The 21,383-nt window shown below is 41.6% G+C and overlaps 1 pseudogene; it reads right to left on the reverse strand.

Moving 5' to 3' along the window:
• Positions 1 to 3,601, reverse strand: part of LOC115143112 (tubulin monoglycylase TTLL3-like) — an 11,472-nt pseudogene extending 7,871 nt beyond the window's left edge.
• Between the last annotated feature and the right edge of the window lie 17,782 nt (positions 3,602 to 21,383).

A 21,383-nucleotide genomic window follows, 5' to 3' on the forward strand; every position in this document is an offset into this window, starting at 1 on the left:
AAACAAAACACGACAAATAGAAATAAGAAGAACACGAGAAAGTAAGTAAGCTATATACAGGGTCTGTTCCAGGGTCAATGCCAATACCATATTTACAATGTGCAGGGATACTGGAGTGGTAGGATTAGATATGTATAGGGGTAAGGTCACTAGGCATCAGGATATACTGTATGATAAACAGAGTAGCAGCAGGGTATATGATAATTGTAGGTCAATGTGTACATGCGTGTGTGTAGAGTCAGTATGAATGTGTGTGCGTGTTGTGTCTGTGAGCAAAACAGGTGTGTGTGTGTGTGATCAGACCTCCCCAATAACCCATCATTATGACCCTGACAACACACTCCGAACAGAAGGACTTTCCTCCGACTGTTTATGTTTGCCTCCCCACGAAGGAATCAATTCATAGATGGCACAAGGTACTTACAGAGAAATGCCCTCTTGGAGGCACTCACACCAAATACATGTACCACCTGTTGGTGAGTGTGACGAGGCCATGTTCCCACTATCGTCCAGCCTTGCCACCACATCGCTCCTCCTTCAGCACCAGCCCAGGCCAATGAAAATACTCTCTACCACCCCCTTCTCCCTCTCCATCTCTTTCCCCTTTCCTCGCTCTATACCTATCCCTCTCACAGAAACAGACCAGAACCAGGAGCCATTCTTCACCACACCAGAAGAGGTGAGGAGGAAGGACCAAAGCTCTAGACCTACACACGGAGCGAGCATGCCACAGGCGAGTACCATCACTTACCTCCGGGTCTTGAGTGTCTGCTGGCTCCTCAGGTTGTCCTTCCTCCCCTCTACAGACCCAGATCCCGACCCAGCACCAACCCAGTACCCATTTTGCAGCACAAGCCCCAGCTCCAGATGAGGCGTGGAGGAAGAACCAAAGATCAAACCTTCACCCGGAGCGAGCAGGTCACAGGGGAGTATCACCATTGACCTCTGGATCTAGGGCTCCCTTGTGTGTCTGCTGGCTCCTCAGGTTGTCCTTCCTCCCCTCTATAAATCCAGATCCAGACCCAGAACCTGCAGCAGCCCTGGTTCCCGGTTCCCGGTCCCTTGTCCCAACACCAGACCCAGCATCAACCCATGGTATCAAGTCCGAGCCCCAGCAATAGCACGGATCCCAGTTTCTAGTTCCAGCACCAACCCCTCTCGTAGCATACCCTCCGATTCGGGTTGACCATTTCCCAACGGAGAACATCACAGGTACTTCCTGTTTAAGCTTCTGCTTGTACAGTATAGAGTTATGATCTGATTTGCCGAAAGGGGGGACGAGGGAGGGCCTTTGTATGCTTGCTTGTGGTTAGAGTAACAGTGTTTTTTATCACTCCTAGTGATGAAAGAAACATGTCGATGGAAGTTGGGTGTTACATGTCTTAATGAAGTGGAATTAAAATCACTGGCAACAAGAAAAGCAGCCTCCGGGTTGATGGTTTCCTGCTTGTTCATAGCCTCGTACAGTTCGTTAAGTGTCAGCTTGTTTTTTTCTTGTCCTAAGGAGGACTATATACTGTAGTCATGGTAACAGATGAAAGCTCTCTGGATAGGTAGAACGGTCAGCATTTGACCATCGGGTATTCCAAGACAGGTGAACAATGGATCGGGACTTCCACTGCACTAGAGTCAGCACCCTATTTGCTGTTGCTGAAGAAGCATACCCCTTGTTATAGGTTTATGTTTTCCAAGTGTGTTTTGAGGTTGAACAATAGCATGTATAGCATGTTTTTTTTATTTAACTAGGAAAGTCAGTTAAGAACATTTTTTAAATTTACAATGACGGCCTAACACCGGACGATGCTTGGCCAATTGTGCGTCACCCTATGGGACTCCCGATCACAGCCGGTTGTGATGCAGCCCGGGATCAAACCAGGGTCTGTAGTGACGCCTCAAGGACGGAGATGTAGTGCCTTAAACCGCAACGCCACTTGGGAGTCTCGTTAGCACATAGGGTGCACCGATTGGTGTCACCTCGTTAGTGATCGGCAGTGTTGAGGATGTCAGCAATCCCAACATGGTTGATCTGACCGAGACATTTATGGGTGATCATGATTTCGCTAAACCTCCTGAGTTGACCTCTCCTTTGAAAACCACAAAGGTGAGCGAGTTTGTAGGACCACTGAAGGAAGAGAGTGTTCCTACAGCTGACACTTCGATGTCTAGGAAGCAACTGATTGCTGAACAGAGTAAAGATGTTTCCCTCTCTCCTCTTTTTGCTGAGATACGTCCGGAGGAGTTTGAGGAAGTTCATGTGGGCTACTTTGACAGAGATGGTGTTCTAATGAGGAAATGGCATTCTCGCACCACTTCTGAGCATGACGATTGGCCCAGTGTATCTCAAATTGTCATTCCAGTTATACTTCAACAAGAGATACTGAGGTTGGCTCACGATGGTAGTATAGCAGGCCATCTTTGGGTCAACAGGTATGACCGTATCTTGCATAACATCTTTTGGCCTGGTCTGAAACAGGATGTTGTGGCTTACTGTAAATCCTGTCGAGTTTGCCAGCGGACTGATAAACCTAACCAAGCTGTGCCGGTTGCACCTATACAGCCTATTCCTGGTTTTGACTAACCTTTCAGAAGGGTTCTGGTGGATTGTGTTGATCCTTTGCCCAAAGCAAAGAGTTGTAACCAGTTTCTCTTAACCATCATGTGTGCTGCCACTCGTTTCCCAAAGACCATTCCACTGAGGAAAATCACGGGAGGAAAGCTACTACGGATTTTGCAGGAGTTTCCCCTTGAAGTCAGCTACCAAGTTGTCCGTGGTAAGGACAACTTGGTAGCTGATTGTCTTTCAAGGGTGAGCAGTCAATTGGTTTTGTGTTTTGCGTTTAGCCAGTGTGTTGCCCTGGCTCACAATTTAGTTTGCCTGAATGATTTGTCGTTTTGGAGAGGAGTTTGGTTTTGGTTGCACTCATTCCAAGGGGATGAGAGTTATAGAAGTGTTAGTGAGTTTTTCAAAACTTGTGAGTTTTAGGCATCAATTAAAATAATATAAAAGACTGTAATTAAAAATATATATATAATAAAATATATATTTGCAAAAAAAGTGTTTCGTCTTCATTGGAGAAGGTGACACATTTAAGTAATTTATAATTACAGTACTTAACTGAAGGTTTTGTTATGAATGTACAGTAATTTGTTACAGTGCATGTTACAGAAAAGCAGAGTGTATTGCAGTTTACGAGAGTGCCGTTGATAGCAAATCCACAAAGGGACTTCATCCATTTTATTATCAATAGACTGTACATTGGCCAATAGAATGTGGCCGGTTTCCCCTTCACCTTCACCTTTTTTCACCAGCGTTTCCTCTTGGATAGCCTGAAAAATGGGTTGTAATTACACAAAGAGCCCGGGGCAGAGCAGAAGTCGAAGCTGGAATTGAGGTCGATCTGATGTTTAAAAGTTCTTGTTGATCATAAGAAATGATAGAGGATATATTTAGTGCAAAAAAAGTAAAGATAAACACCAAAATTATAACTAAATAGCAAAGTGGCAGCCATACAGTATGCCGCCAACATTGTGTGTGTGTGTGTGTGTGTGTGTGTGTGTGTGTGTGTGTGTGTGTGTGTGTGTGTGTGTGTGTGTGTGTGTGTGTGTGTGTGTGTGTGTGTGTGTGTGTGTGTGTGTGTGTGTTCTTACGAGGCATGTGCTGCATGCTGCTCTCAGGGTTGGCTAAAATCTGTCACTCTGGTGTCCCCTTCTCTCTGGTCATCTAAGGAGAGAATAGATAATCATCATGCTGTAGTTAGCCTACTATCAGCCAATAGGTCTGGACCTTTATGGCACAGGCAACCGCAAGCTCCGCTCCAACTGTTACTCCTAAATCACCTTAGTGTTACCTAGTGTTGATTTTTCAGTGTAACATGTATAGTGTTGATTCTGGTGTTAAATTAACACTCATTGGTGTAAATGAACCCAAGTGCTGGTGTTAATAACCAGTGTTAAACCAAAACCATGGCATCATTACCATATTTGATTTTTAGAATTGTTTTTGCATTGACGGTTGAATTAATCTTATGCTACTCAAATAAATAACAAACTAATACAATCTGTTAATTGGACTTGTTGCACCCATTGCTAAAATGTTTGTTTCAGTACAAATGGTTTAGATAGTCTCATCATTTATCTTCCCAAACCCAGCATTCATTCTGAATGCAGGTTGCGGCCAGATTCCAATAAGAATCACACATCCCTTCACAGTTCATTACAATGTGACTTGCAGGCTTGAAAACCTCAAATGTCAGGCCACCTCAATAGGGTAACATTCAGTTCTCAAAGTAAGGTCCTAAAAATGTGTAATACTGTTATTTGATTAATGACACAATGTTTATTTAGGAGCTCACTTGGTGAAGGCCACAAATCAGATGCAACAATCATGTCTCTTTCACTAACAAATACAGTCTTGGGTTGTAACTACAAATCACTCGAATAGCAAGGCACTCTGGGAAATATGGAAATAAGGCTTTACACTGTGTTATTTTAACACTGAAAACTGTAGACCCGTATAGACACTGGACCAGTATTCAAATGAACAGAATCTGTGTTTATTTAACACTGGAGAATTTGCTGTGTATGTATACACAAAAAAATGATATACTTTTGTTTTTAAAGTAACTTACTGGCAGCCAATTACCTGTAAATTACAGTAAAGAAAGTATGTTACCGTAAATTATAAATACATTTTGGTTTACCAGTACATTACTGTAAAGTTTCTAACATACTGGACTTTTTTTCCCAGCAATTTACAGCAAATGCCAGTAAATGACCGTAAAAACAACAGGATTTATTTACAGTGTAGACTAAGCAGTCACTTCACAGAGTGAAGCCGACAGTGAAGGCAACTGCCGACTGATTGATCTACAAATCGCCTTGCATCATAAATAACTACTTATTAATATTTATAGATCAGTCAGTCACCATTTACCCACAATGCATCATGAATTGTACACTTTCAAACACAGCCACAGGTTCTGCTGTTAGCTGTCTGTAGGGCAGGTTCTCTTAAAATGACACAGCGAGTGGGTAGTGATCTGGGTCAGGTGGTTGTTAATCTGTGGCGAGCCGAAACATACACTGTCACCTGTTTTGCCAAACCCCCACCCACCCACCCACTCTGGAGTGAATTACATATACACCCTCCCACATGCACCTGAGGCTTTTCACAGACTGTGGTCATGTTCACCAAATAAACACATGCTCACAAAACACAGGGCAGAAATCTCAATGCACAATGTTGACATGTAATTATTCTTACCTAGTTACAGCTACCTCGTCACCAAGCCCACTCAATAATAGAGATTAAATATGTATTGTCACATCCGACGCTAGACAAGTCTACAATAATTAGTTGATTATCAGGAATGAAAAGACACTCACAATATCCTCTCTCCCGATGAGCAATGAAGTGCAGTAATCTGTATAGTCTACAGTCAGACAGTGACTATAGCCTATGGGCAATTCCATGGTAACGGAATTATGCTGCATGCCAAACAAAAACCATTGATTGTAAAGTATATCTATGGACAACTCTATGGACAATGACTACTTTGAACAATTTCCACAGTAAATCAAAAAAATTATAATTTACTGGAAAAAAGTTTGGTAACAGAATGATGTTAAAATCTCCCTAATTTTTTATTCTGTTACCAAATGTTGTAGCTGCATAGTCCTTCCTGTAAATGTGTTTTAGTACAATATCCTGGGAAACTTTGTTTTTTATTTAGTATACATTTTATAGGGAAAAATAGGAATCTCAGTATAATTCCATTACCATGCAATATGGAAAATACAAACATTCCCAGGCAATTAGTTGAATACAGATAATGGGGTTATTAAACACATGGCAAATCTGTTACCAATACAAAAAATCTGTATCTAAGCTTCAAATATCATGCTCACAGTCATTTCTGCACTCACTGTGAACTCACCTGTCCTCCCAGGGTGCTTTTATTCCCCCAGCTGCCTCTTGCACCATTTTGCTTCCTTTTGACTGCCGTCACCCAACTGCTACCTGCACACCTGCGCAATCCTGCCTCCTCCCTCAAGTTCCTACACACTGGGAGAATCTCAAATGCTTGTGTCCTTCCTGCTCTCGCCTCACCTCTTCTCAAAACCCATTGGAGGTGATGGTCAGTGGGGCGGGACCTCTGGCTTTCTCATCCAATGGGTTGGAGAAGAAGGCGAAGAGATATGGAAGGTCCAAAACCTGCCATAATTAAATAAATAAATGCATACATAAATAGATAAATTAAACAATAAATCAACACATAATTAAATGAGCAAGGAAATTTAAAAAATACTGATAAAAATGCATACATTTTATGTATTTAATTATTATCTATGTATTTATTCATTTTATGTATATATTTATTCATTCATTTATTTCTGTATTTCCTCCTCCAATATGATAATGGGGGGGTGTCAATCAAACTCATGTGCGGGGTATCTAACACACCAATGGTAGATCAATGTCATGGTGTAGTTGCCTGCTTTTGCACCTATGTGAAGCTAGCCACAATAATGATTAGCCATAATAGTAGAATTTGTGATTCGCCTTCAAAATCAAAGTCCCATATTGAAACGGATGCAAGCAGATACGAATAGTGGGTATTAACATTCATATTGCAATGGTACAGCTTTAGCTATGGATCTTGGGTCCATGAAATGGGGTATCAATCCAGAACACAACTGTGAGGTGTTTACACAAATATTAGCGTTGTGGCTCTTATTGTAGGACTTTGTCAGCACTGGGGAAAGAGTCATATTAGCTCACCAGTCAACTTACTGTGTAGTGAACATTCATATTGCAATGTACAGCCTTACATATGGATCTTACCTACTCAGTGACACTTAGAGATCACAACTATGAGGAGTTTATAAATATTTGTGTTGTAGCTCATATTGCAGGACTTTAACTGCGGGCGGCAGGTAACCTAGAGGTTAAGAGTGTTGGGCCAGTACCCAAAATGTGGCTGGTTTTATTCCCTGAGCCGACTAAGGGAAAAATATGTTGGTGCTGTTGAGCAAGGTACTTAACTGTAATTGCTCTGGATTAGAGTATCTGCTAAATGACTAAAATGGAAATGACCTCATCAGTCTGTCTATTGTGCGTATTTGACATTCATATTGTAATATACAGCCTTACATATGGATCTTGGGTCCATGAAATTGGGTATCAACCTACTCAGTGACACCCACAGAACACAACTGTGAAGAGTTTACACACATTTTAAGGTCGTAACTCTTTGACACTTTGGACTTTGACACTACTTTGAAATGAGCCACATTAGCTCACCAGTCAATAGGTTGAATAGTGAGGTGATTTCCCACAGTCAGTCCTGCAATGAGCTACAACGCTAATATTTGTGTAAACTCTTCGCAGTTGTGTTCTGTGGTGTCACTGAGTAGGCTGTTACCCCATTTTATGGACCTAAGATACTTAGGTAAGGCTGTACTTTGCAATATAATTGTTCAATATGCACCGATGATACAACGGTGGTAGGCTTGATCACTGACAACAACGAGACAGCCTATTGGTGCCAGGGCAGCAACCTGGACTACAGGAAATGAGGGCAGAACACGCCCCCATTCAAATCGACAGGGCTGTAGTGGAGCGCGTCGAGAGCTTCAAGTTCCTCGGTGTCCACAGCACTAAGGGCCTATTATGGTTCAAACACACCAACACTGTCGTGAGGAGGGCATGACAATGGCTATTACCCCTCAGGAGGCTGAAAAGATTTGGCATGGGCCCTCATGATGTTAAAAAGTTCTACAGCTGCCAGTCGCGGCGCGTGAGTAAAATCACAGGGTAGCCATTTCACAAGAAAAAGCCATATTACAACCTATGTGTTGTGATAATAGCGTTTTTTGCTCTATAACCTGTTAGTTCATATGCCTTGACACCAAGATATATAGGCCTAAGGCCGAGATAATAAGAAGACACAGTGGCAGAATAAATTCAACCACACATTTGTTTCATTACAAAACTGGAGAGCAACAACTGTCTGTTGAAGTCAACAAAACATACTGCATGTAACAAACATGACCTACAGCATAATAAGGCAAGGTAATGTTTCCACATTTTCGAACATTTTTTAGTTAAACCACGGAGTTACTGCAAGGCGCAATGAAAACAGGAGCTGCCTCCACTAGCAGCACCATTTCAACTTCAACATCATCTAATCACCTATGCTTAGTGTAATAAAGTGACAACTAAAAGATACCAAAAACTATTTAGTCCAATCAACGTAAGCTAAATATGATGTGGCTGTCCATGGTACTGATTTCTGTGTGTGTGCGTGGTGTATGTGTGCGTGCATGCAAGATGAAAAAACATGCTGACTCACCAATGCCTTCCTCCTCTTCCATGTTGCCTAATAATGTACATTTTGTCATGAAGTACATTTTTTATTTATTTTTGTTGTCCTAGACTACCTGGCTAAAATACTTGTTTGCTAGTCGCCAGACTAACTTCCTTTCATGGGAAAAGATGTGCCAGGCCAGCTAGTTAACATTAGCAAACTACATCAAGATACATTGTTGTACTTCCATTCTCTCAGGTCAAGGGCACAATGTATGAATTTATGGTTGGATCAGAATTGCCGTTATAATCATTGGCCAGTACAGAGATTTAAGTAAAACCACAAGTACAAATCCCTATCTCCATCCGTGGCTAATTTAGGGAAATGGATGATTTTAGCTAGCTGGCTAGCCACCGGAGGACAACACAAGATGTTTTCTGTTAATAATGACATTTGGTTTGTTATATGATTGGTCTGAAGTCAAATCTAAATTGGCTTACATTGACACTTTTTTATTGTGCGCCAGGACCATTCACAGCTGAGCTCACTCAGTCTATCTCAACGCTGATTGGCAATCATTTATATTCATTTTTAACAAGAAAGGCCAAATGCTCGCTGGCTTCCCTTGCATTCAATGCTACGGGCAGCAACAATGTCATACTCTTTCTGACCAGACAGCTTCAGATACTGTAGATACCCTACACATACTGAGACGGAAGGGCGCTGTTTCGTTCACTCGGATGCTTTAACTGGTGAGATACATTCAGCCTCTTGTGAATTGAAGGAAATTTATGAAACACAGAGACAAAATAATTATTATTTTGTATGTTTATTTGTTTTGTTTTTGGTCATTTTTGGGGGAAGCCTGGCTCCCTTGGCATCCATGAATACATGCCACTGACAGCTGCACCATTGAGAGCATCTTGACTGGCTGTATGGCGAATGCTTGGTATGGCGGATGCTTGGTATGGCGGATGCTTGGTATGGCGAATGCTTGGTATGGCGGATGCTTGGTATGGCGGATGCTTGGTATGACGGATGCTTGGTATGGCGAATGCTTGGTATGGCGGATGCTTGGTATGGCGGATGCTTGGTATGGCGAATGCTTGGTATGGCGGATGCTTGGTATGGCGGATGCTTGGTATGGCGAATGCTTGGTATGGCGGATGCTTGGTATGGCGGATGCTTGGTATGGCGGATGCTTGGTATGGCGGATGCTTGGTATGGCGAATGCTTGGTATGGCGGATGCTTGCCATTGACCGCAAAGTGCTACAGAAGGTAGTGCGTATGGCCCAGCACATCACTATCCCTATTTAAGATGTAACTCTGGGTCTTCCTTTCCTGTGGTGGTCCTCATGAGAGCCAGTTTCATCATAGCACTTGATAGTTTTGTGACTGCACTTGAAAAACCGCTCAAAGTTCTTGACATTTTCCGGATTGACTGACCTTTATGTCTTAAAGTAATAATGAACTGTCATTGCTCTTTGCTTATTTGAGCTGTTCTTGTCATAATATTGACTTGGTCTTTTACAAGATAGGGCTATGTACTATAAATCATCCATGCCTTGTCACAACACAACTGATTGGCTCAAACACATTAAGAAGGAAAGAAATTCCACAATTAACTTTCAACAAGGCACACCTGTTATTTGAAATGCATTCCAGTTGGCTACCTCATGAAGCTGGTTGAGAGAATGCCAAGCGTGTGCAAAACTGTCATCAAGTTTACTACATGATTCCATATGTGTTATTTCATAGTTTTGATGTCCTCACTATTATTCTACAATGTAGAAAATAGTACAAATAAAGAAAAACCATGGAATGAGTAGGTGTGTCCAAACTTTTGACTGGTACTGTTTATAATATGCTTATATATCAAATATGACTGCATTCAGGGTAAATATAATGAGTTGCAGGACAGTCATGGTGGTTGGAAAGTCCAGTATTTGGCACAGCTATCGGACGGTTCGGATGCAAGGAGGCGGCTTTTTACCTCTGTTGGGTTGGAGGTGAGGAGGTCTGAGCTAGGGGTCGTGGTGGTCGGTGCAGAGTTTGTAGGGACGGTGGTAGGCGGGTGATGGTGATGTCCTTCGGTCCAGTGATCTTCCAGTGGCTGTTGGTGGTGTCTTGTCCTAGGCAGTGAGTGTCCAGTGTGATATAGTCCTGGATGGCCTTTTAGATGATGCGGGAGGTGACGATGGGGAGTGTGTCCTGTTTGTAGAACATTTAGGTGTTTCTGATGTCCCATATGACCTGCTTTGTGGCATTGAGGACCCTCCAGACTTTCCTCTCTTGGCGTGTTCGAGGTCCCTCAGGTGGTCCGAAGAGGATGCCCTGGAGGGTCCCCGCAGCCATCCCAGAGAGTCTGGTGAGGAAAGCAGAGGTTATTAGCCAGATGTTTTGTGTCACCTCGCATTGACAAAGAATGTGCTCTTCTGTTTCTTTCTCACTACAGCCATGTGGACAGGAGTCTTTCCTGGCTATACTCCTGCCCCTGCTGAACATGAGAACCCTAGTGGGGAAACAGTTTATGCCTGTTGTTCCCAGTGGAGGCTGGTGAGAGGAGCTATAGGAGGATGGGCTTATTATAATGGATGAAATTGTATAAATGGAACGGAGCCAAACGTGCTTTCCATGAGGGTGGTGTGGTCTGCACAACACATCACCGGGGGCAAACTACCTGCCCTCCATGACACCTACAGCACCCAATGTCACAGGAAGGCCAAAAAGATCATCAAGGACATCAACCACCCGAGCCACTGCCTGTTCACACCGTTACCATCCAGAAGGTGAGGTCAGTACAGGTGCATCAAACCTGGGACCAAGAGACTGAAAAACAGCTTCTATCTCAAGGCCATCAGACTGCTAAACAGCCATCACTAACTCAGAGAGACCGCGGCCTACATTGAGACCCAATCACTGGCCACTTTAATAAATGGCATGGATTCCCAGATCCTCAAAAAGTTCTACAGCTGCACCATTGAGAGTATCCTGACCGGTTGCATCACCGCCTGGTATGGCAACTGCTCTGCATCTGACCATAAGGCGTTACAGAGGGTGGTGCCTATGGCCCAGGACATCATTGGGCCCAAGCTTCCTGACATCCAGGACCTATATACTAGCCAGTGTCAGAGGAAGGCCCAAAAAATTGTCAGACTCCAGTCACCAAAGTCATAGACTGTTCTCTCTGCAACCACATGACAAGCGGTACCGGAGCGCCAAGTCTAGGACCAAAAGGCTCCTTAAACAGCTTTTACCCCCAAGTCATAAGACTGCTGAAAAATGTATCAAATGGCCACCCGGACTATTTACATTACCCCTCCCACGTTGTTTTGGCACTTTTGCTACTCACTGTTTATTATCTTTGCATAGTCCCCTTATAAATGACCTCGACTAACCTGTATCCCCGCACATTGACTCTGTACCTGTACCCCCTGTATATAGCCCCGTTATTGTTCTGTCATTTTCTTGTTACTACTACACGTTTTCTATTATTTTCTTTAGTAAATATAAAACATTTGATTTGATGGCGGAGAGGTTGTCTAGAGTCGACCTCCCCGGAGTACCACAAGTCTGGTCGGAACCAATGACCTGCGGGAGCGAACTTTGCATCCTAGCCATGTCTGCTTTTGCTAGTACCTTGTAGTCTGAGCCCAAAAGACTGGTGGGGCACCAGTTCTTGTGCTAAGTAGCTTCTCCCTTGATTGCACTTTCCTGCATTGACAAAGCTAACCTGCCCTCCCTGTACATGCTACTGTAACCCCCCCCAGCAACAGGTCCACCTCATTCTCTTCCTGGTGTTGAGGGATTGGGGTTATGTGGCTGAGAGTTTTGTTGAACAGTGTTGTAGAAGTCTCTAATGATGTTGTTAATGACCTGATCATCAGTCTGCAGTGTCTGTTTGTCGTCTTTCAGTGAGTCTATTGTTTGTTTCTTTCATCTGATTTGTTTGAAAAGTGTTTGGTGCACTTCTTGTCCTATTGTAGGTCTTGAATTTGGCTTGTATGTTTGATTTTCTGGTGTTCCTGCCTGTGTAAGAGTGCAAGTCTGTTTGGTTTCTGCTATTTTGGTTGCCAGATCTAAGACTGCTGGGTGGAGGTCAGATTGGCATAATAGTCGTTGGTTGAGTTTGTTGAGTTGTTCTCTTTTGCCTTTTGTTTTGCCTGCCTTGATGTAAAGGTGTTTGGTTCTCTCCCTGACCATTTCCCACCACTCAAGGGGGTAATCGAAAAGGACTGAGGTCCAGCTCTTCAGCTGCGTGGTGTATTGGTTGTTGAGTCTTGGTGGTCAGTAAAGTGGTGTTTAGTTTCCATAGTCCCTTTCCTCAAACAGTCTGTGTCGCTGGGAGGTGTACAGTCATACTGAGTTGTCTGTGGTCTGAGAAGAAAGTGGCTGATGATGTGGTGCCTGATGCTGTAAGGGTCTGGTCCAGGAGAAGGAGGTCTATCTTGGAGTAAGATTTGCTATCAGAGCTCACTCAAGTGTAAAAAGGCACCAGGTCCCTGCCTGTTCTAGGAGGGGGAGCCGGTCTCTCAGAGGGGACAGGGTTTTTTGGGAGTTGTGCAGTCAAGTCAGGTGCAGTAAGGACCATGGGGGACAGATCTGGGCCCATAGGGGCTAGGGTTCTAGGAGTGGGAGCTGGTCTCTCAGAGGGGCAGTGGTTTTTGGGAGTCGTGCAGTAAAGTCAGGTGCAGTAAGGACCATGGGAAACAGATCTGGGTCCGTAGGCGCTAGGGTGGAGGGATCAGGGGTGGTAAAGAGTGGGGGAATGGTTTTCAAGTAGATTACTAAGAAAAGCTCATCCATTGTTTAAAAATGGCCTTTTTGCCTTTGTGCAGATTGCCATGTCTCATTTTCGATTAATTAAAAATGATACTTTTTTCAAAGTAGCTCTCTTTTTCAAACAAGAATTGCAGAGATGGCTACAGTTTCAATTTCACCCCTCTGAAAAGATAGAACAAATATTATAACAAATATGGTGGCACAAATATGTGCTGTTTGATAAAATACCTTTATTTATGGGAAAGATATTTGAAAAGGATATTTTGTTCATAAATTATATTGTAAATTGGAATGGTCGAGTTATAGCTTTCATGGTGTTATCAGAATTGTACAGGTAGGTCTGCTCAATCCAAGAGTACAACCAACTGACTACAGCATTACCCCCAAAATGGAGGAGGCAGGAGGCAGATGGCAGCGGGAGGAGGTAGGGAACTGGTCTGTCTGCCCAAAATAAAGGATCAAAACTCACAGAGGAATAAAAATAGCATAAACAGGAAAGTATACCAATTTCATTTGAGGATCAGGATGTTGACAACTGTGCCGTACAGATTGAAAAATAGTTGGGAAAATAATTTTGTTTTACCGATTCCATGAGTTAATATATAAAACGACGCAAGATTGAAGACTTGGTGCTTTCAGCTAAAATTATTATATAGAATTCTTGCCACTAACAAAATGTTGAATATTTGGGGGATAAAATCATCCAAGCTCTGCACATTTTGATGTGAGGATACAGAATCAATGTCCTTGTTTTTGGAAGAAAATACATTTTTTTGTCCATTAAAATAACACCAAATTGATCAGAAATACAGTGTAGTCATTGTTGATGTTGTAAATGACCATTGTAGCTGGAAACGGCTGATTGTTAATGGAATATTTACATAGGCGTACAGAGGCCCATTATCAGCAACCATCACTCCTGTGTTCCAGTGTCACATTGTGTTAGCTAATCCAAGTTTATAATTTTAAAAGGCTAATTGATCATTAGAAACCCTTTTAGCAATTATGTTAGCACAGCTAAAAACTTTTGTTCTGATTAAAGAAGCAATAAAACTGGCCTTCTTTATACTAGTTGAGTATCTGGAGCATCAGCATTTGTGGGTTCAATTACAGGCTCAAAATGGCAAGAAACAAAGAACTTTCTTCTGAAACTCGTCAGTCTATCCCTGTTCTGAGGAATGAAGGCTATTCCATGTGAGAAATTGCCAAGAAACTGAAGCTCTTGTACAACTCCCTCACAGAACAGCGCAAACTGGCTCTAACCAGAAAAGGAAGAGGAGTTGTAGGCCCCGGTGCACAACTGAGCAAGAAGGCCATCATCCCGGAGTCACCTCTTCACTGTTGACGTTGAGACTGGTGTTTTGCGGGTACTATTTAATGAAGCTGCCAGTTGAGGACTTGTAGTGGAAATTTCAGTACTGCGAGAGACTTGGACAATTACTCAAACAATCATCTTTATTCAACATCAATTAATTATTTCAAGAATGAAACCGTCGACCACACACTCTAAGTTGTGTTGCTGAGAGCTTAATTAACTGATAATGAAAATCAGAGATCTTATATAGGCCCTAAATGCTTAGGCAGTCATTTATATGCTTTCCATAAGCCACCTTGGTTCATCTCCTGGTTATCTGCATGGGATGTTGTTTTACTTCCAACCCGGCTTAGTTTCTCCACACATCATATCTTGTCTATGGAATGCCAGCTTTTAGGTTTTTATCACCAAGTCATTGTCAGCTCAAGCTATCCTTATCAAAACCCATTTCCTTAACCAGATGCCCAGACTAACTGCAGGAAGCTAGAGTGGAAACCATCTCTTTAATACAGCATTAGCAGAACATAAATATCTTACTGTTTGTTAAGTAAATAATTGTTAAATATCTACCAAATTAGGTAAATACATATTTTTTCTGTCACATTCTCCTCTCAAGAAACTAAGTTTCTTCCACGACAATTTAAGGGTACAAGCATTACATGATTATCGGTAAACATACATTTAAACAAACAAAGTTTGTGCCTGATATTTCATCCGTTATAAACAACCTTCCTTTGGGTTGCTGAGTTTTAGACCTTTCTTATCCAAACACAGTCATTCGGTAACAGAAAATGAAACAAAAAACAAAGTCACAACAAGCTTCATTACAGCAAATAGGACGGTCATCCCACAGGCACCATGCACAAAGGTAGAGGTCAGAATGGTTAAACATGTCCATCCTTACCATTCATTGATTTTTAACACCAAGAACATCTACCTACCTTGGGACATTTCTTACACATTGAGTGGACCATTAGTCCAATACCCTTAGCCCTAAGATCAGGGTTAGGGTCCTCATCATCAGATATGTAATCAGGAAGGGGAAATAGGTCTGGGAAGTCAGGCATTCTATCATTTATGGATACGTTATCATTATTCTCATCATCATCCTCAAAGTCAGCATGATCAACAAGCAATGGCATAGTAAGGGCAGTATCCAGCACTTTACAACAAAGCTTTTTAACACAGACAAATAAGAAATAGTACAGCAAAAAAAGATTACTAGGCCATAAATGGGACAATGAAAAACTGTTGCTCCCATAACACCAAATAATGATTGAACCCATCCAAACGGATTCCAATCGTTTTCTGGTGGTGTTCTTTTGCGAGATCACCGCTGAGCTCTTTCAGATGTTCCACTACAATAGTCAAGTTACCCTCACCCTGGGGTATGAATGTACAGCAATGTTCACCTATCATTTGGCACACTCCCCTTTCGCGTGCTAGTAACATGCCAAGTGCTACTCTATTCTGTATAGCCGTGAGGCGAGCGGCTCATTATTGAACATCCTGAAGTGGTTAGATTTACCTAAGATTCTAAATGATATCCCAATCGGTCTAACTCATGGGCATTTTCCGAAACTTCTCAAGTTTCGAGGATCATTGTGACTCAATTGGAACCTCATTCAATTGTGAAATGTTCCTTCTAACCTGTTTTCATCTGCTTGGAATAGAGAAGTTTGTTTTATGCATTACAACAAAGGATATATTCAGTTTGTCCAATATGTTGGTAAATAAAGGTATGCCTTATCACCACAGATCCTATAATCATCACTAAACGTAGCTGAGCAATATTGTTGTGGAGAGCGCTCGTCTGTTTCTACCTGAATAGTGGTTTGCCCCACATTCATTTTAACGGGGCAGTTAGAATCACATGTTCCATTTATCCAGGTACATCCTAGTGGGAAGACTCTATAATTAACAAATGTTGACAATCCCAAATAGGATTCATTAGATCATGGTATGGAGATATTACTCGGGTTGTGACAATGGCAAGTTCGGGAATGGGGTTTGACGGGGTTGGATTAGAATAGGTTCTGGTACACTGTGTCTAGGTTTTTAAATAATTTTAGTACACCAATGTTTACAATCAAATCCGACTCTTATATCTTTTGTAACTTACAAATCACCATTAATGCATTTTTCCTTCATGGTTTTACCCTGTGAAGGTTTACCCCATGAAGTTTAATTTGATAAGAGCACTTCCAGTGCACATAGTGTCATTAATGCTGGCCTCTACTGAATACTGTAAGAATGGCGAGATCGCTGAGTGTGGTAAAAGACTACATACATAACAAGAGGTATTTTATACCATCAGTTCAGTTTTTACAGTATAATTAACCAGTGACCGCCAAGTGTTTCCCTCGTGATTCTGGCTGTGATGCTCATCCAGTGGATGCGCCTGCTTCCTGCTTCTTCTGGTCTCAGGGTGGCTATTGTTTACTGGACTCCTATTCGGAGCCTGCCATTGGCTTGAGCGGGAGTGGCTGTTATTTAGGTCGCACCTTTGGGACTGCAGTGGAATTTGGCCCTTTTCCCCCTCTCGCTGGCAAAGAATGCAACGACCAGCATTCTTCTGACTTCATCCTGATTCTCCCATGGCCAACTAGGTCATGGCAGGCGGATGCCCATCCTCCAGTACCTCTGGAACAGGATCATATGGCACCTTCCTGCAGTGGCTGGAGTGTACCCACGTCGATCTCTCATCCACTCGAACAGCGGTGGGGGTTATCAGCAACACCTGGAATGGGCCAGTCCACCTCTGCTAGGTCCAATGCTTCCTCCTCAGGTCCTTGACCACAACCCAGTCACCAGGTTGAAATTTATGTAGGATTCCCACCAGGGGCTGAGGCAAAGCTGCTTTCACACTTGAAAAAATTGCCTTCAGAACATTGTTTAGAGCGGTACAGTAATTTACCATGTCGTCATCGCAGCCCATCAGAGTCAGCTTGTTTTGTGGGAAAGGGGTATTTAACATCCTCATAGGTCTACCAGTCAGTATCTCATGAGGGGCCAACCCAGTGGCTCACCCGCTCATGTACATCAGTGCCAAAAGCATCACAGTGACCCAGGGAAGACCAGTCTCTGCCATAAGTTTAACCATCTTCATTTTCAGGGTCTGATTAGCTCTCTCCACGAGTCCCCCCGGCCTGTGGCCTATAACTACAATGAGTTCTAAGGTCAATTTGCAGACTTTCTGACATGTTCTGTATTACCGAATTTACAAAAAATGTGAACCATTGTCAGATGATAATTTGGATGGCAGACCCCACCTAGGAATGATTTCCCTCAGTAGGTTCTTTGCAACAGCCATTGCTGTGGCATGCTTGTATGGAAATGTCTCCACCCACATAGAGAAGGCATCCACAATATTTGTAACCCAGACAGGGTGACAACTCAATGAAATCCATCATCACATGCTCAAAAGGCGCTTCTGGGGTTGGGTAAGCAGACACGGGCATGGGAATTCCCCTTCCTGTATTGTTATTCATACAAATCACACATTTTGCACAATATTGTTCAGCAAACACAGAAAATCCAGGTGCAAACCAAAAATTATTTACAAAATTAACCACTCCCCCTTGACACATGGCCAACATAGCAAGATAGGGGAAATAAGAACGTGGTAAAGTTGGTAGCCCAGCCGGGCCCAACCACAGTTTCTGCACCTGGTCATAAGTACACAGCCTCTTCCATTTCATCAGCTCGAACAGGACCTACAGAAGACTGCAAATCAGAAATGTCAGTGGGAGAGAAAAGGTTCTGAACAGGAAGTGAAACCATCTGTAACACAGGTGAGTCAAAAGACAAAGCCACAGCTTTGGTTGCCAAATCAGCCATTGTATTTCCTATAGAGACAGGATCAGAGGAGTCAGTATGTGCCAAACACTTGCAAACAGCAATTTCAGAGGGAAGAATTGCTTTCAACAGGTTATCAACAAGTTTGAGCAATAGTCTTGCCGGTGGAAGCTACGTTGTTTCCACAGAGTTCCAAAATCATGTACCACACCAAATGTATATCTGCTGTCTGTGTAAAATGGTGACTGACTGGCCTTTAGCCAATATACAAGCTCTATGCAAACAGTTCTGCAACCTGAGCTGAGAGGTGTGGTGGTAATTTAGCACTCTTAAGTGTTGTTGCCGCTGTTATTACAGCATAGGCAACAGTTGGTTCTCCTTTCTTTTTTTCCTCTTTTTTTTAGGGGTGGATCAGCTTAATATTGCGGAAAGATTGTTGCTTCGATCAATGTAATTGTCTGCATCATTCCCATTCCCATTCCCAGTCCCATTTCCAATATCCATATACATACACGTACATACCCATACATGTACATATGCATACATAAACATTCATACATATATACAGTGGGGCAAAAAAGTATTTAGTCAGCCACCAATTGTGCAAGTTCTCCCACTTAAAAAAGATGAGAGGCCTGTAATTTTCATCATAGGTACACTTCAACTATGACAGACAAAATGAGAAAAGAAAATCCAACCCATGTCCATCCAGTTTGATTTCTATTTGTAAATCTGCTATTTCACAAAATTTCTGAACCTATATACATTTTACAGACCCCGTATGTTTTACATTGGTTATCTTGGTATTAGTCCCACCCTTCAGCTCCATTCAACCTCTACCATCTATTTCTTAACACCATCCATTTTGGATTTCTATATGTCATATATTTTTCAACTGTGCTGTGATGCTTCACAAAAGTACTGAACCTTTCTATTCTCATAGCTTCTACAGATTGTAAATTAAAGATAAACATTTTTGGTAAAATAATTATTATATTATTGTTTGATCGACTATGGCTTTTTAAATCACCCAGTATTACTATCTGTAGCATTAGTTCTAGGCAAATGTTGCAATTCTTCAGTCATTTCTGGACCTGTGACCAAAAACGAGCTACATATAGACAATACCAAAATAAATGATCTAATGACTCTGGGTCCTCACAGCAAAATTTGCAGAGCTTGAAGATTGTATCCCCCATATATATAACATTCTATTGGTTGCAATAATTTTGTATAGAAATTTAAAATGAAAAATGTGAAGTTTTGAATTCGGCGTTGTTTTGTGTGTCAATTCATAAACCATGTGCCATGGAATGGGTACATCGAAAATCTCTTCCCAACTATTTTGCAATTTATATGGCATAGCTGTCAATTGTTTGGTCCTTAAATGAAATTGGTATATGTTTTTATTTATCACACTTGAACCATTTATGATCTTTAATGCAGGGCCGACATACATACTCTTCCATTTTTGTGGTAATGCTGCAATTAGTTGGTTGGAATTTAGGGTAGAGCAGACATTTCTATATGTCTGTGTTAGCTGCATGTGTGACATAACTCCACCAGTCCTATTTATGAGATCATTCACTAAAATTATACCTTTTTTTAAACATTTCATCAAAAAACGAGTTTTTTTTAATCAATTAGTATATTTGAGTTTAACCACAATATTTGTTGTTTTATTTGTTCTGTCTTTTCAGGTGGATTAAACTGAAATTGCAACCAACGTTCTAAGGCTTGTTTAAAAAATAACAATATTTTGGAGATGATTTTCTTTTCAAACAACTGACAGTGAGCAGGTGTAATCTGAAAAAAGGGAAAAGGCCATTCGTGAACATGGGGTGAGACATTCTTACCAATTTACTAGAGAACCAGTTTGGATTTAAGTATAACTTTTGTATGACTGATGCCTTTAGTGTGATCATTTCTGCCCTCCGAATTAATATTCGTTATATAAATAGGCCCTTTTCATTTTGTCTGGCTTGCCATTCCAAATAAAATGGAATATTTTTTGTTCATATAATTTAAAAAGCAGGTCACTAGGGGTAGGCAAAACCATAAGCAAATAGGTAAACTGTGATATGACTAGAGTGTAACTACCCATCCCGGATCCGGGAGAATTGTCATCAACTGACACTAAGTAGCATAACGCAACGGACAAAAAATCTTACTAGAAAATATTCATATTCATGAAATCACAAGTGAAATATATTCAAACACAGCTTAGCCTTTTGTTAATCACCCTGTCATCTCAGATTTTGAAAATATGCTTTACAGCCAAAGCAAGACAAGCATTTGTGTAAGTTTATCGATAGCCTAGCATAGCATTATGCCTAGCTAGCAGCAGGCAATTTGGCCACGAAAATCAGAAAACCAATCAAATTAAATCGTTTACCTTTGATGAGCTTCGGATGTTTTCACTCACGAGACTCCCAGTTAGATAGCAAATGTTCCTTTTTTCCAGAAAAATTATTTTTGTTGCCAAAAAATTGCTCCGTTAGTTCTTCACGTTTGGCTGAGAAAACAACCGGAAATTGCGGTCACAACAACGCCGAAAAATATATAAAATCCAAATTAGCTCCATAATATCGACAGAAACATGGCAAATGTTGTTTTTAATCAATCCTCAAGGTGTTTTTCAAATATCTATTCGATTTAGAGCTTTTTTTCAGTAAGACCGGGTGGAAAAATGGCTACCTCTGTCTTTTGCGCGAGAAATACACAAAGAGCCATCAGGTGGACACTGACGCAATGTTGTTGCTCAGGCTCATTTTTCAAAATAAAAGCCTGAAACTATGTCTTGTGATACTAGACACATTAAGCAAACCATAGAAAAAGGAATCTCGTTGATATCCCATTCACTGCTCAATAGGGAAGCATAGGAAGGGACTCTTATTTAGAAACAGCTGCGTTCCTGATTGGATTTTTCTCATTATTTTGCCTGCAATATCAGTTCGGTTATACTCACAGACAATATCTTTACAGTTTTGGAAACTTTAGTGTTTTCTATCCTAAGCTGTCAATTATATGCATATTCTATTTTCTGGTCCTGAAAAATTGCCCGTTTACTTTGGGAACGTTATTTAAAAATAAAAAAAAGGACCCCTAGATTCAACAAGTTAGTCAGGGTGATTTTTACACAAAATGACATGATCCTTTCCATGATAGCAAGATCTTA

The sequence above is a fragment of the Oncorhynchus nerka genome, linkage group LG15, assembly GCF_034236695.1.
Source record: "Oncorhynchus nerka isolate Pitt River linkage group LG15, Oner_Uvic_2.0, whole genome shotgun sequence".
Classification (NCBI taxonomy): domain Eukaryota; kingdom Metazoa; phylum Chordata; class Actinopteri; order Salmoniformes; family Salmonidae; genus Oncorhynchus; species Oncorhynchus nerka.